The 17,297-nt window shown below is 43.7% G+C and overlaps 1 protein-coding gene across 1 annotated transcript in view; it reads right to left on the bottom strand.

Annotated features, from left to right (window-relative positions):
• PROSER2 (proline and serine rich 2) overlaps positions 1-4,316 on the bottom strand; it is a 45,163-nt gene extending 40,847 nt beyond the window's left edge. Inside the window, exon 1 of the mRNA XM_025853587.2 lies at positions 4,159-4,316. The gene's annotated coding sequence lies outside the window, so the exon portion shown is untranslated. The remainder of the gene's footprint in view (positions 1-4,158) is intronic.
• Between the last annotated feature and the right edge of the window lie 12,981 nt (positions 4,317-17,297).

Consider the following 17,297-nt stretch of genomic DNA (forward strand, 5'->3'; position numbering starts at 1 on the left):
GGGTCCTAGGATGGATCGAGCCCTGGGTCAGGCTCCCTGCTCAGTGGGGAGTCTGCTTCTCCCTCTGCCTCTGCCCCGCCACCCTGTTTTTGTGCTCTCGCGCTCTCTCTTTCTGTCTCAAATAAATAAAATCTTTCAAAATAAATAATAAAAAAGGAATGAAGTACTGATGCATGCTGTCACATGGATGAATCTTGAAAGCATTGCTAAGTGAAAGAAGCCAGCCACAAAGGACCACATGCTACATGATTCCATTTACATGGAAATATCCAGAACAGGGAAATCCATAGAGAAAGAAAGCCGACGAGTGGTTGCCAGAGGCTGGAGTGGGAGGAAATGGGGAGTGACTCCTTAATGGGAATGGGGTTTCCCTTCAGGGTGATGAAAAAGTTCTGGAACTAGATAGTGGTGATGGTTGCACAACATTGTGAATGTACTTTTTTTCCCTTTTTAACACTTTAAATATGTGCAGTTTACTGACTATACCTCAAGAAAGACATTTAAAAGAAAATAATGATGGGAAAAGATAACATCAAGCCAATATTCACAACAGCAACAATAAAAGGGTCACTTCTGGCTATATTACATCAGGCACAACAGATTTTAAGGCAAAAATCCTCATTAGTGATGGAAGTAACTGTAATAACAAAAGCTCAATTCCTATTAGACACTGTGTATCTACCAATAGAAACTTACAGATGCACATTGTCAGATATTCACACATAAAGTTGTATGCACGAAGTCTCAGAATATTTTCTAGCTCAAATACAAGGAGATAGTGACAAATCCCCCATTTCAATGTTATCTTTCAATGTACAGATCTTCCTTGACTTATGATAGGGTTATATCCCGATAAATCCATATTAGGTTGAAAGTGCATTTCATACACATAACCTACTGATCATCATAGCTTAGCCTAGCCTACTTTAAATGTACTCAGAACACTCATATTAGCCTACAGTTGGGCAAAATCCTTTAATACAAAAACTATTTGATAATAAAGTGTTGATTATCCCATGTAATGTACTGAATGTTGCACTTGAAGAACAGAACGGTGATGGGTGCAGAACGGTTGTCAGGATGGGTCGTCCGCCCTCATGATCGCTGGCTGCCTGGGATCTGCGGCTCACTGCCCAGCATCCAAGAGAGGACTGACCACACGTCGCTAGCCCAGGACAAGATCCAACTTCAAAATCCCAAGTACGGTTTCTACTAAATGCATACCACTTTCACACCATTGTAAAGTCTAAAAATCATTAAGTGGGGAATGATCTGTACCTCTCTCAATTATTGACAGGTTAGTAGGCACAAAGTTAGGAAGAATTCAATTAATACGTTTCATTTAATGGATATCTGCAGACCTCTACAGAAAAAAATTAAACACTCTCAAGCACGTAGAATGTGAATGTACTTAATGCTACTGATTTGTACACTCTAAAATGATAAATTTGATGTTATATATAACTACAATTTAAAAAAAATAAGGAGATTCAAGTCTTCACAGTGCTAGGATCTTTGGAAATATCCAGTCTGAAGATATGCATTCATAAAGCACGACTGCATCTCTCTCCAACAAGGTGGAATGTTCTGCCCTACACATTCCTTTGCTACCAAGCTTGCTGCACGGATTATAAACCCAGCACCTACTTTCTTAAAATAGGTTTCAGTATTAATGCTGTGAGTCTAGAAGGGGACAAGGTCAGCACTGTGGCTCTCCACAGACGGAGGCTACTACCAGTGATTCCACGATACTGAGCCTGCTGTGTCAGTGTGGACAGAGGCTTCTCTGCAATGGCCAGCAGATGCATTCAAAGATTCGAGAGGCATGGACGTTGCTGCCGTGTGTCAGAGGCAGGGTGGCAGGACACATCCTTCCCTAGAGCATGCAGGCAGCTATGAAGCAGCACTCCCACCAATGGAAACTGAAATGCAAGCTGCCCTTCGGCAAAGCAGAGAGCTCAAGTTCTGGGATGCTCCTAGGATTCCCTGGCCCCTACCCCCGAATGGCCTCCGTGTCCCTGGCGGCTGTCCCACAAACATGTAGATAAGATGCACTTGAACTTTTGTTCCAGAGGCCCCCCTGCTCTTAGCTCTGCTCCACCCAAACCTTTCACCTCTCTCTCCCTTCAGGCTTCAAGGCTCCACTCTACCTCATGTAGTTAGTTATTTGAGATGATCTTTAGAATCAACACAGGGTGCCAACTATAGACTCCTTAGGTGTCTGAGAACTTTGGAACTGGGGCCAGGTGTATCTTCAGCTCCTGATGAAGGCTTACTTGATCTGGATTTTAATCAGTTTGGGCCATATGGCTGTTACCTAGATATGCTTGTGTGCCAAAAGACGAACTCAGTACTCAGCATGGTGTAGGTGGTCAGTCTTCAAATATCGCTGAATGAATTAAAGAGCACTCGGTGTCTGCACTTAAGGCCATCATCATGCCTGACCCACTCAAATTGTTTTAAAAGCCTCTCTCATCTTTCCAGCCTTCTCTAAATTATTACTAGCCAATGTTACTCCAATTTTTGGCTTCCTGATTTTTAGTAATGGAGAAAATGTGTTGCTTTTAGATTATCAGCGTCCAAAATTTTCAAAGAAAAGCTCATCTGAAATGCTGTTACCAAAGAACCTATCCAGTCACTTAGAAGTGGCTGTTATTGGCCTGGGCAAGAAAATACACAAGATTCCATACATACACTGTCAAGTTTGCCAAGAGAGATTTTAGACAACTTCCGTCCTTCCCACCCAATCCCAGGTAAACAGGGCATTTGTTTGTATTTCCACATTGGCCTCACCAACGAAAATACCTCCTCCACCTAGAAAAACAATCTGTAACATTCAGGCATGGAACTCGGAGGGCTAACTTTTTAGTACATGCTCGAGCCCTATGTATGCAGTGGCTTTTAAAAAAATAAAGTAGAAAAGCATCTTTAATAAACACTTCTCCTGTGAGCATCTTTCTCAAGTTTATACTTACACCTGGCTTGGTATTTCTGTTTCTTTCAGAAATACAGATTTAAAAAAAAAGTTCTCCATTAAAATTAGAGCCAGAAGAAACTTTTCTTCCTATGGTCTCCCTGCAACAGACCTGAAAGTTTGTTTTACTCTGTTTGGGAGGGTGGCCGGGCCGGGGGTAAGGCACAAAAATAACTCCTTTCCCTAACTCACTGTTAAGTTTTCTGCTCTGTATCAACTATCCTGCCTGGCAAAGAGTTAAGAATTTTCTGAGGTTAGTTCCTGCGGTTAAAAAAAAAAAAAAAAAAAAAAAAGGTTAGATGCTTAAATTTAGACTCCGTAAAACAATACCGGGAAACTTTCAAAGCCTTGGAGAAATACTGGAGTTTATTGTATTGCCTTTTGTTAAACTGCATCACATCGCGTCACATTTTCTTCTCTTTTTTTAAATCCCTCCCGGATCCTACGCATTCCCACTTGATTCAGCTACCTGCTGGCGATGGGGGTTGGAAGAGCGGGGGTGGGGACCCAAATCTAGTGGTCACTTTGCACCCAAGTTTAACAGGTGGCTTTGGCTACCTCCCGTCAATATGAGAGGCTCCCACCCTCCTGTCCACAACGTGAGGGGCAGAGCTCCCGGGAGTTCGAGGGCCGCGGCGGCGAGGCCGGCGACGAGTCTCCAACGACTCCGGGGAAGGGCCGTGGGGACCGGGGAAGGGTGTGAGGGACAACCCGTAACCGCTCTGCGCCCCAAGTTAAAAACGTGCCTTGGACCGCCTCGCGCCCCCCAACAGGACAACCTCGGAGCGGAAAAGCGCCGCGTTCTCCCCACCTCCTCCGACCTGGGGCGCACGCGAACCCCTGCTATCCCAAAGAAGGCACTGTTTTCCCCGTAGGTGAGGCCACCGGGTCGACGACGGTCCCTCGGATTACGCGTCTTTCCTAACTTCCAGGAGGCTGGGCGAGCGATGTGGAGGAGAGTAGCGCGCAAGAAGAGATCCACGCAACCGGGGCGCCGCCAGGGAAGCGTGGGAAGTGCAGAGAGCCGGGTCACCCTTGTCTATCCGAAACCCACCCGAGCCCAAGCCTCCCTCTACAGACTCCAAACGCCGCTCCGCTCGCCGGCGTGCCAGGCGAGGCCACCGGCTGCCAGGGCGCCCGCCCGCCGCCCTGACCCAGTCGGGGATCGCAAAGTCCAAACTCACCTGGAAGGAGCCCCCGCGCCGGGGACCGCAGGTGCCCACCCGGACTGCGACCCAGAGCCCTCCGGCCGCCTGCCCGCCGGTCAGCCAGCGCGCGCGCGTCTCACGGACAGTCCCAGGCCGCCCCGCCGCGCGCTCCCCGCCGCGCGCTCCCCGCCGCGCGCTCCCCGCCGCGCGCTCCCCGCCGCGCGCTCCCCGCCGCGCGCTCCCACGCCTGCCCGGAGCTCGCACCGCCGACGCGCGCTCCACCCCCACCCTCCCGCCCACACGCCGCGCGCCCGCTTCTGCGCGCTGCACCGCCCTGCCGCGCGCTCCCCGCCGGGGCTCAGCCCCCCAAAACACACAGCGCGCCGGCTGGGCATTTAAAGGGACAGCCGCCGCCTCCCCCCACAGCACGCCGCTGCTGCCCGGAGTCCGCCTCTCGAGGGGCGGGTGGGGGTCCTCGGTCTCCGCGCGAGGTCTGAACTGGGGACCCATCGCGCCCTCTCCGAGTTACACCCGCCGCGAAGAGCAATAGGGGTCTGCGTCTGGAGCTCCGAAGGAGACTTGTTCCCCCCCCCCCCGCATCGTCGTCAGCTTTGAGAGGTTATGTTATATTTAGTGATAATAACTCCCAAGTATAGAATTTTTATTACCTTCGGAAAAGGCATTGAATGTACCCATTATTTCACGTAACCCTTGGAACAAGCCTCTGATTCTGTGCCCCGTTTTACACCGAGGGAAAACTGTGGTTCAGAGAGGCGACGAACGTCCTCCCGGAGCTTCTGACCCCATTGCTGGGTGCTATTTTCTTCTCTTCTTCATCGCCGCGGAAATGCCGACTGAGGTTAACAGCTGGTTGTGGAAGGTTCTCCTCAAGTCGTTGAGAGCTAATGGGACCAGTGTTTCCACCGGGCGGCACAGCTCCAGAAGGAGGCAGAAAGCAAGAGTTACGGGGCTTTATTAATTGTAGGGTTTGTTGGGGACTCCGCTGGCAGATATTACAAAACCTATATTCCAAAATGCTGTGTGTGGTGTATCCCCATTGTACAGAAAACTGAGGAAGGAAGTGGTTGGCGGCAGGGCAGGGCTGAGTCACGGGCGGCGCTCAGGGCTGAGCCCCAATACCTTAGTCCTTAGCTCATTTCTTTGCCCTCCCCAGGAAGACACACCTGATTAAAGGAGAGAGACCATTTTTCACTAATAACACACTGGCCTCATCTAACTCCCTGCATCTTTAATTAATGTTTACAAAGCACTTTAATCTACCCAACATGCTAGTTAATTAGGTAAGTACTATTACCCCCCTCTTTCTGAACCAAATCCAGGAGAGAATCAATATTATCAGTCCTTAATCCCTGATGAATAATGGGCCTAAGCTTTCTGCTGTTTATGGGGTTTTTTTTCCAAATTGTGTCCCATATTGTGTTAAATACTAATTCAATATTTAGCATGAAAGGGCTTACTAAAAGTCAGAGACTATTAAACACCCGCGGGTGAGAGGTAAAATAGACAAGGATTTCAGATAAAGAAAAAGACATTTTGTCAAGTGCTTCCCAGAATTTTTTTTTCTTTTTATTATTGTGCTATTTGCTTGGTTGGGTTTTCATGATGTATAAACATATGTTTGGCTTAATCTTTAAAGTTTACTTAAAATTTCTGATTTACACATTATCTTTTGTGTAAAAATTAAATTTTACTCGGTATCTTTTCTTACCGGTGAAGAAGAGATAAGAAGAAATTGAAGGCTGGTGGGATTGGGAAGGAAGAAGGAGAAAAGAAAAGGCAAAAAAACAATCCAAAAAAATCCCAAACACCACCACCACCACCAAAAAAACAGAACGAACAGGGAATTAAGTGAGACAGGTTTCATCCGGGTGGCTGCGGGGCCATGAGGCAGCCCCTGGCTAGCACACCCCAGAGCTTTGTGGGAATTACAAACAGGTGGACCTTCCTCTGGGCTGGGGCGCACCTAGCCAGGGCCCCACAGTGACTACGCGAGCACAGGCTGGCTTCCGGTCCCCACTGCACCCCTGTCGAGGGACCTTTGTGCCACCGAATAACACAAAGGGACCAAAACAACAGGACGGGAAGAAAACAAGAAATGGCTTAGAGGGGTAATTGAAAAATAGTTATTCATGAAAGTACTTACATGACGTCAAGGGAGAAAAAAAGAACAAAGAAACATCTGGAGGGTCTTTGTATCTACCATTGTTTTTCCTTTAAAACCCATGGAATTTACAAAATTTTACTTTATATTCACTTGAGTTTTTAATCAATGTCTTCCGAGGCTGCTCTTTGTCAAGAAAATCCTGGAAACACGTGACCCCCAAGTATGAGACAAATAATATCATGAACTTTGTGTAAATTAAAAATAAACTAAAAAAATTTAAGCTAAACGTAGGTGTATGTTTTATAAAAATAATTGCTGTAGATCATTGGCTTGAGAAACAGCAATATCTGTTTTGGCCACTAGAGGAGGCACACAGGAAAGAAGAAGGGTTAGTAATTTTCATGTTTCCTTTACTAAAAATTATAACATTGTAGGGCTGAAAGAGATGTCAAAAGAAATGATTTTATTTTATGTCTCTTCCACTCAGATGTGTGATTTTGAGCTGTTTATCCTTTTTCAGACTCTTTTTTTTTTAAGATTTTATTTATTTATTTATTTGAGAGAGAGAGAATGAGAACATGAGAGGGGGGAGGGTCAGAGGGAGAAGCAGACTCCCCGCCGAGCAGGGAGCCCGACGCGGGACTCGATCCCGGGACTCCAGGATCACGACCTGAGCCGAAGGCAGTCACTTAACCAACTGAGCCACCCAGGTGCACCTCAGACTCAGTTCCTCATCTGTACAATGAGGCTACCAACATCTACCCTGGGAAGCTAAAACAAAATTATTTTAACGTTTATCTGGATAAATGGCAGTTGAGAAGAGTTAAGAAAATTGTGAAATTGGAGAAAAATATGTCAAATTGCACTGTTTTTAATTGAAACATAGTATAAGACTATAATAATTTAAAAATATCATGATAGAATAGTAACAGATATTGAGTGATAGAGATAATAGAATGGAATCGATAATCCAGAAAAAGATAGTATTGACATAGTGTAGACTTTAAGATGTGTTGAGAGTGTTCTAAAATAAGTGAAAAAGGGACGGATTCTCAATAAATAGGCTTGAGAAAACAGTAATTTGAAAAAATACTCAATGTAAAGTCCTTACCTTTCACTATGTGCTAAAACAAATTTCAGATACATTAAAGATTTTTAAAACTAGGAGAAAATTTAGGGAAATATTTATGGGACATCAAGATGAGGGAAGAAAAGAAATGGAAAAATCATAGATGAAAAGACCATTAGACTCGATTACATAAAAATTTTAAATCCTGACAACTAAAAATATTGTGAACAAAATTTGAAAAGGAAAAAAGACTCTATAGAACTGTGCATAACAAATCTGACAGTTAATTTTATCCTCAATACAACACCCATAGTTGATAAGAAAACTTTGATAACTCAATGGGAAAATTACCTCAAAAAAATGGTTAGTAATTAGCTCTTTCCCTGTGTGTGTTATATATTAAAGTGTCTGAACTACCTAGTAATTGAAAAAGTAAAAATTTAAAATAATGCCTAATATGCCTATTAGAGAATATTTTCTTAAATTCTAATATTCAATACTGACAGGAATGCAATGAAATGGGAAATTTTATGTACTACCAGTGGGAGCATAAATTGACAAAACTTTACTGGAAAGCAATTTTATAAAAATATTTCCCAGCTTTAAAAATGTTTATAAACTTTGATCCTGTAATTCCGTATCTGAGGATTCTATAGAAATAGAAACGAGCACAAAGATTTGCCATGAAGATATATACTAATCTCCTTTTTAAAATGTCAGAAAATTAGAAACAACCAAAACATCCAAAATTAGGAAGAAATAAACTATCATGCAGCTTTTTGAAATGAGGAATTTTTAATGGCCACAAGAGAATATCTAAATATATGGTTAAGGGAGGAAAAGGAACATTACAAAATTGTATATAAATTATTATTTCATGAAATATATTTCCACATACATGGAAAATGCATGTATGTATGGAAAAATTAGAAGGAAATCTGTTGAATTGATGGCCATTAATGTTTCTGGCTCTGATTATGTGATTTTTTTTTTTGGTACTGTATATGTTCCAAATTTTCTGTTGTGACTCTATATTACTTTATACATCAACAAAAACTAGTAAATATTATATTTCTTTATGAGACAGTAAATGCCTATGTGCATAGCATTGAGCCTGGCTTCTATCAAACATTCAATAAATATTTGATAGACAACAGGAAGAAAAGAAAGACATTGATGCACTTCAAGGATGATTTCCTAGTGAAGTTTCTCAATTAAAAAAATAATTAAAAAAATAAGAAATAATTATTCTACTTCTGCAGATGAAAATTTATGACCTGGAGGTCTTTTTGGTGACACATTTAGAGGAAGGCTAGAAAAAATGTAGTGGAAATGGTTTCGTACTTCCCGAAAGCAAGTAGTTGATGTCTGTATTCCAAGGCAGTATTTTGAAGGAGAAACGTGTGGAAGAAACAATTATGGAAGAAAACAGTAAACAAGTTACTCCTACGATTTAATGGTAAGCATTCTGAAAGACAAGCAAATCTCTAGAAGATCCCTGGTGAACAGCAGTGCTGCTCAGGCAAGCGTTAGGACCTGCCCATGAATGAGGTCTAAGCAGGGAAAGAGGATGTATGCCGCCCATTCATCCTTCATCCGAAAATTCCTTGCGGTCCCTTCCGTGGCAAGTGCACAGTGGTAAGGCCTAGGAAATATAACAGTGAAGGGCATAGATAAACCCCCTGCCTACAAGGAATTTATAGTCTAGGAGGGCTTGGAGAGACACAGACAAGACTCAGGTGATAAAATGGTTAATCACTAACAGTCTGTTAATCCACAGGTGATTCTGTAAATAAAAACAATAGTGAGCTGAACTCATTTCCCCCCCAGAGATAAGCCTGAGGCATAATTGGTGGTTAAAATTTGACTGAGGACAGCTCGTTTTGCTGCTGCTGATCTGTGCCCGGCTCGTTTTCAGTTTACAGGTGGAGGACGCAAAGCCGACGGGGTTTGGAAATGGCTTGAGTCTGAGGAGACTGGGGGAAGGGCAGTTGCTGAGGGAAGGACTTTTCAAGGAGAGTCTTAGGAGGTCTCCAGTGCAGGCTGTCTGGTAACCCTCACCCTCCTCCCACCAAACCTTCACTAACTCCCTGCTTCCTCCTGAGTGCTTTTGGTGTCAGTAGATTTGAATACGGGCCGACACCAGCCTCAGGTGAGTGTCAGGTAAGAGCAGGACTTAGCGAGACTCAGTCCAGTTTGTGTCCAGACAGAGCAGGTACCACCTTTGGAAGGACAGATGAGTATGGTGGGTGGAGTACTGTGTAGGTGGATTTTGTTCCCTGTCAGCTACGCTGAACTTTCGCAAGCCCATTTCTGGTCAAATATTTCATTATACCAGATTTCTAAGTTTGAGGGCTGGACATCTTAAAATACAATTCCACTGTGACTCAAGTAGAACTTCCTCCTTGATCTGACCCTGAACTTGAGGATGTGAATTCCCTGAATTGTGAGAGAGCTCTTTCCTAGTGTTGCAGTCAGGGTGAAGATGAAGGAATCACCCACCAGGATATGTGACCACTTAGTGGGGCTGCAGAGTCCTGGTCTGGCCACCAGCTTTACAGACCTGGGCATTTTCAGGCTCTCAGGCACTGCGTCCCCATTGTGTTTCCAAGTTGCAGTATTGGTGAAGGGAGAGTGGGGGAGGATGGGGGAAACCTTACCTGCCACCCTTTGATAAGCTTAAAATATTTTATTTCAATTTCCAGATTTTTGAATAGGATTAAAAACAAAAAAACAAAAACTCTTCCTATGGAGAATCACAACAGGAAAAGAAAAGGGAAATCGTACTACATGCTACCATTCACCGTGAGTAATGAAATGTTGTGGGATGTGTTTCCTGTTGTCCTCAAATTGCCACTGAGGGGTAACAGTACTCACCACCTCCTGCATTCCAAATTCAAGACATCCCCAGGAATTAACCAAGAATGATCTCCTCAGGATTTACTGACAGTCAACAAATCCAAACTGGCCCCACCACCAACACCCCCACTTCCGAACTAAGAAGAGGCTTGAGGGTCCTAAGCTTTGTGGGGGTGCAGTTAGTATTCATGGTGGGAGGCTGTTCTCTGCCCTCTGTCGGGGAGGGGAGGGGAGATATATTCCTTTTGTATCCACCCAAGGTAATCTTTCTTCTAATTATCTCCAAGTCAACTAATTAGGGACTTCACATCTGTAGAATCCCTTTTGCCACATAATGTAATGTAATCACAGTGGTGACTTCCCATCATGTTCACGGGTTCCACTGATTCTTAAGGGAAGAGGATTATACAAGGATGGGACACCAGGAAGCTGCAGTCTTGCGGGGGCATCTTAGAATTCTGCCTCGTACAAAGGAGAAGGGGTTCCTCTAATTCCCACAGCCAAGCATGGGGGAGAGTCCTAAGACAATCACTCATAAAGATTGGAGTTCAAGGGGCGCCTGGGTGGCTCAATCAGTAAAGCTTCTAACTCCTGGGTTCAGCTCAGGTCATGATCTCAGGGTCATGAGACTGAGCCCCCCGTCGGGCTCCACACTGAGCATGGAGCCTGCTTAAGATTCTCTCTCTCTCTCTGTCTCTCAAAAAAAAAAAAAAAAAAAAAAAGATTGGAGTTCAGCAAGATGGGGATATGGACTCTTGCTAAGGTGTACACCCCACATTACCCTCAGGCCACAAGGAGCTGAGTGGGGAAAGGTCGTAGCAAGCATTTGAGGAGCATGGCACAGGATCTCTTTCCCGCTGAGATTTGGACACAGACTTGGAAGACTTGTGCCCGCTTCCAGGTGGGAGATTTCACAGGAGGGGTCACTGTACTGGGGTTTGAAGGACTGGGAAGCACAGTGAGCCTGGAAGTAAGATGGGGCAGCTCCACCCACCCCAGATCTCCAAGACCCTCAAACTGTATGGAAGGGGACCTTTCAGTTTCTGGGGCTCTACTTGAAGGAACGCAGAAATAATCTGAGAGGCAGACACGGGGTAAGCTGCCTGCCAGGGCGCCAATGAGCCAGGCAACTGAGTTTGAGATGGAAGTTTTTAAGTGCCTAGGACTAAATTTTTTTATTGTGGTAAAATATACATAACATAAAATTTATCATTTTATTTTTAAATTGGTATCACTTAAATCATTGTTAAAAGTACAATGTATCGGCATTAAGTACATTCCCAGTGTTGTACAACCATCACCACTATCCATCTCCAGGACCTTTTCATCTTCCCAAGCTGAAACTTTATCCCCATTAAACACTAACTCCCTATTCTGCCCTCTCCCAGCCTCTGGCAACCACCATCCTTTCTGTCTCTATAAATTTGTCTGGTCTGGGTACTTCATATGCATGGAATCATACAACATTTGTCTTTTTTGTCTGGCTTCTTTCACTTAGAGTAAGTTTTCAATTTCATTCATGTTGAAACATATATTAGAAATTCCTTCCTTCTTAAGGCTGAATAATATTCCATTGTATGGATAGACCACATTTTGTTTATTTGTTCATCTGTCTATAGACACTTGTGTTGCTTCCACCTTTGGGCTATTGTGAATAAGGCTGCAGTGATCACGGGTGCACAAGTATCTGTTCAAACATCTGCTTTGAATGGTTTTGTGTGTTCACCCAGAAGTGGAATTGCTGAATCATAAAGTGATTCTATGTTTGACGTTTTAAGGAACCACCATATTGCTTTCCACAGGGGCTGCGCCATGGTACATTCCCACCAGCCGTGTGTATGAGAGTTCCAGTTTCTTCACATCCTCACCAGCCCTTGTTGTTTTATGTTTGTTGTTGTTTGTAATAATTAGAACTGAATGTTAAAAACAAAAATGAGGCTGGTTTAATAACTAAAACTGTTAGGGAGGTTATTAAACCAGCCAGTCTGATCCCTGATGTACTGCTGATCTGTGGGGAATGGGAATTTCACAGAGAACAGTTGGGGGCAGATACTGACAGCAATAAAATTGATTCACGCTTATGCCCCAACACATTGAGACTCCTGAATAAACCAGTCATAGGAACAAAGAAATAGGTGAAAAATATCTCCCCCACCTTGGCTTTTTTAAATTTTTTATTTTTATTTTTTTTTAATTAATTAATTTATTTTTTTAGTTGACAGAGAGAGACACAGCGAGAGAGGGAACACAAGCAGGGGGAGTGGGAGAGGGAGAAGCAGGCTTCCCGCGGAGCAGGGAGCCCGATGCGGGGCTCGATCCCAGGGTCCCAGGATCATGACCTGAGCTGAAGGCAGATGCTTAACAACTGAGCTACCCAGGCGCCCCTTGGCTTTTTTTTTTTTTTAAATACGTACTAACTTTGAAAATGATTCACATAAGAATGTAACAGGATACACATATGTGTGGCCTTCATCATTTCATGTCCCACTCATTTCTTAAACCTTTACCATCTGGGTTCTAATCCCACAACTATTCCTAAGCTGTGTTCTCTTGGTTCCCACCCTGGCTTTCAATATCTGACAGTTGGGATCATCCATTAAATCGAAGTATTTTTCCCAAAGTTGAGTCATCAGCAGAGTCCACACTGCTTTCCTTGGGCAAAGATATTCATCAGCCTGACCTCACATATTACTTCTATAGCGATGACCTGAAAAACCTCCCCCTCTGGGCATTATTTGTTCCACTTAACAAGCTGAGTGTCTACTCTGGTTTCATTTGGGAACCTTGTTTTAAATTGTGTGCCAAGCATCTCATTCATTAAATTCATTCACCATCCATCACCCTATCTTGGTTGTGAAAGGCCAACCTCCTGCCTTAGACTGCTTGAGATGGGAGAAGTATAGATGCACACACACAGCTAAATCATTCTGCATGATATGAAAAAAGGAGTAATCCACTGGCATCTCAAGGAAATCAGGATCCTAAAGGAGGAAATGGAAGGGTTAAGAGGGGTGGGAAGCAGGGAGAGCTAGCTAACGACATGATGGAAGACCAGGGCCTGTGGAGAGACACAGACATAGAACGTTCTGTATGTGGGAATGATGGGACTTTGGGAGAGCAATGTCTGACAGTGAAGTTTGACGTGTTTGCTAATTGTGTGGCATTCCCTCTGCTACCCCCAAACCTCCTAACATCAGTGGTTCTTTGGGGGGAATGAAAAGGGTCATAGCTCATGATTTTCAGGAAAGCAAAGAGAAGTAAAATGGAGCTGGGTGTAATGATTTGGATTCAGAGGTCAGCAGAGATGTGGGTAAGAAAGCAAAGCCCCATGCCATTGAATATGTTTAGAGAAATAGAGGAAGGTATTCTAGACTCTGCCATTATGGCAACCTAAGTCATTAATTTTGATATTAAGTAAAACAGTGACCTTAAGAAATGGGAGGCCATGGAGATTCTTGGATTATATAATGTTCACAAACAGGATGTCGCCCTGTGGCATCAGGTGCCTATTCTTCATAGAGGCTCGAGCACGCATGGGACCAGCTCTGTGTGTTGCTCTAGCTGCCCTCACCTCTTAGCTTCCTTCTTGGGCTGCTAATCTTCTCTCTTGGACCTAATCTTCTTTCTGAAGCTCTTTATTAAAAGTCCTGGAGACCCTCTTTCTCACATTCCAGGGGCATAAGTAATAATGTTGCTGTATATCTTAATATCATATTTCATAGTTTACAGAACTCATTCACACACGTTTAATTCTCATAACGGTCTTAGAAGGTATCAGTCTTCCCATTTTACAGATAAGGAACCTGAGGCTCAACAGGGTTCCGTGGCTTGCTCAAACTCCCTCACGTAGTAAGTGTCCCAGTGAGAATTCTGTTGCACTCTGCTTTTCATGGGAGCTGCCTTTGTGAGTTCTTCCCAAAAGGAAGAGTGGTCCTGGTGGATGTATTTTCTCTCTATAAATCCAGTTGAGGGATTTGTGCTCCTGCTGCTGACTATTTTCAAGGTTTCAAATTAGTATTGGGGAAAAGTGTGACCTTTATGAGAGTTTAAGGAATAGTAATAAGCATCAGAAATTGGGAAATCTTACCTTATTCAATATTCATCTGAGTGGAGTCAGCTGAGGAGGTACTAAGAGGGACAACAAAAAACAGAAGCTACATTTCCCAGCTAAAGAAAGGGTGAGAACTGCATAAAAATCCACTAAGATTTTGATGGAAAGATTCCAGCATTTTCCTTAAGGATTCCATAAAGAATTGCTCAATGCCAAATACAAAGTACCATTACATAATTATGAAAAGATTCTTTGCGGGGCTCCTGGGTGGCTCAGTTGTTAAGTGTCTGCCTTCAGCTCGGGTCGTGATCCCAGGGTCCTGGGATCGAGGCGCGCTTCGGGCTCCCTGCTCTGCGGGAAGCCTGCTTCTCCCTCTCCCACTCCCTCTGCTGTGTTCCCTCTCTCACCGTCTCTCTCTCTGTCAGATAAAAAACAAAATCTTAAATATATATATATATATATGTATATATATATATATAAAGAAAAGATTCTTTGCTTCCATATATCAAGTAAATCTAAAGCAGAATAATTCCATGAGTAAAGCTAACATAAGGAAAGCATCATGTCTTCCCACCTGAAGCCCTGCATTCAAGCAAAACCCCAGAAGCTGCAAAGAGATAATGCTACAGGATTCATGTTGCATAGACTTCATCATCTTGCCCAACTTCACATGTTGCTTCAGTTTTACATGGAAGCCCTTAGCCAGACTGGCAGGGGTGACAAAAAGAGAGTGCAGGTGATGAGGAGAAGATCTGGCTAGAGAACAGAGTTCGCTTCTGTCTCTGGCTCTCCCAGGAAGAATAGATGGACCATCCTTGCAAAACTTGTATTATGGTGGGAGAATAATTGTTCTCAATGGGGTATTTAAATATGACCATTTCCAAGCAACATTTTGAGGATCGAAGGGCTAATAGATATATAGCAGTTCTCCCCTCTCCTTTATGTGCACTCAAGGTGGTCCAAAAGCAGATGATCCACCTTCTGACCATAGGTCAGCTAGTAGCCTCATGCTGTGTCACAATGCCTACATCATTCACCTACTTCATCGCATCACGGAGGCATTTTATCATCTCGCTCCATCACAAGAAGAAGGCTGAGTACAGCACAGAAGATATTTTGCGAGAGAGAGAGGGATCACATTAACAGAACTTTTATCACAGCATGTCATTGTAATTGTTCCATTTAATTATTAGTTGTTGTTGTTAATCTCTTGCCTGCCTAATTTATAAATTAAACTCTATCACAGTTGTGGGCAAGAGGACAAAGGAGGAAAACGGAAAAAACATAGTATATATAGGGTTTGGTACTACCCCTGATTTCAGGCATCCATTGGGGGGTCTTGCAACATGTTCCTATGGATAAGGGGACCCTCCTGTACACACAACTCCACAATAGGTTTGAGTTTTGTCTTTCATCAGCTCATTTCCCAAATTTACTAGAAAGAGCAAAATTAAGTCATTTAATTTTCATTGACTTTCTCTTCCCTTTCCTCTCCTGGGAAGAGGCGCTTATGAGCTCCGAAGAGAAACAGGCCTGGTTAGATTCATAGATTGAATAGTTTAAGCAATTAAGATCTGACTCCAGAGCTAAATAGGATATACTAGTAAGGAAGGAGTCATCTAATTTAATAAGTGGGATGACGTGATAAAGAATAAGCCATTTTAACTTCTACTCTGTTAAAAAAAAATTGTGTCAAGAAATTCCAAATATTTGAAACATTTCTAGGAGGGCCAAATAATTTTTCATTTCATAAGTGCATTTACTAAAAGGTTTCTTGAGGGGCGCCTGGGTGGCTCAGTCCATTAAGACTCCCACTCTTAGTTTTGGCTCAGGTCATGATGTCAGGGTCCTGGGATTGAGCCTCATGTCGGGCTCCGTGCTCAGCAGGGAGTCTGCTTCCACTCTCTCTCTCCCTCTGCCCCTCCCCCTGCTCATGTGCCCTCTCTTTCTCTCTTTCTCTGATAAATAAGTAAATTCTTAAAAAAAAATAATCTGGGTTACACAGAAGAATACTTTTATTGCTTAAGATGAGCTACTTTTATAGCTCTGGACCTATAGTGGTTTTCAGGACTCAGTCTTAAAATGTTTTTCAGACACTAATTCATTAACTAGATGACAGAGAAACTGAAGCTCCAAGAGAACCAGAGAACATGGTTCCTGATCCCCAATCTGTAGCCTTCTTCAAACAAACAAACAAACAAACAAAAAAACCCTTTGCCAATTCAGGGACGCTGCCGGACACAGTTTCTATAAAGGCAATGTATTACTAAAACAAGGCAGTAAGGTGAAACGCTATGATTTTTTGCAAAATAGATTTCAGATAATAAGCCATAAAAGCCCCAAAGATTGGGGCTGGAAGAAAGGATATTTAAATGTATTTTAAAAATACATAGCCTCTGTCCTTTTGTCCAGCGAAGAGATACCCGTAGGGTGGCATTGGCTGGGTATGTTTAAGTCAGTGAAAAAGTATCTAGCAACTGAAACAGGAGGATCGGTGTGTGCCAAGGCCGTGTGACATTTCAGCACCAGCCTGGGGGTGACCGCCCTCCTGGGGTCTGATCGCTATCCCTTGAGAGCTCTGTGGGCCACCTCCAGGGCTTTCCATGTCTCCAGGGCTCGCCTTGCAGGAGCAGCAGAAACTCTTCTCCAGGGAAGGAGCCTTCTTGGCAGCCACTTCAAGACTGTGAAGTGATGACCCACTTCGCCTCGGAGTCAGAACGGATGAGGAAAGAGGTTGAGGTGAGAAGGCCCGAGGTCCCCTGGCTTTCCGAGGGGCAGGAGAAGGGCAGGAAGGCCCCCCACCCCTGTCCCCGAGCTTTGCTGACTTGGCACAAGTTAGCTTCTAACTTTTCTCGTGGGAGCCTCGGGATGAATATGAGGCCACTGAATTCCATTTTTTTGGTTTTTGTGAATGGAACAGGACCCAGAAGCTTGACATAAAAGAACTTGGGGATCTTGCAGTTGTAATAATGACTCAGTTCCTTTGTTGTTCCTACGCAGTCAAGTTGGAAGGAAGCCTGAGGTGAGGTGTTACTGCTGCCTGGTAAATACTCGTCACCGTGGGTCCTACT

This window comes from Callorhinus ursinus, unplaced genomic scaffold (genome assembly GCF_003265705.2).
Source record: "Callorhinus ursinus isolate GAN/ISIS: 27379988/994484 unplaced genomic scaffold, GSC_fseal_2.0 scaffold36, whole genome shotgun sequence".
Classification (NCBI taxonomy): Eukaryota; Metazoa; Chordata; class Mammalia; order Carnivora; family Otariidae; genus Callorhinus; species Callorhinus ursinus.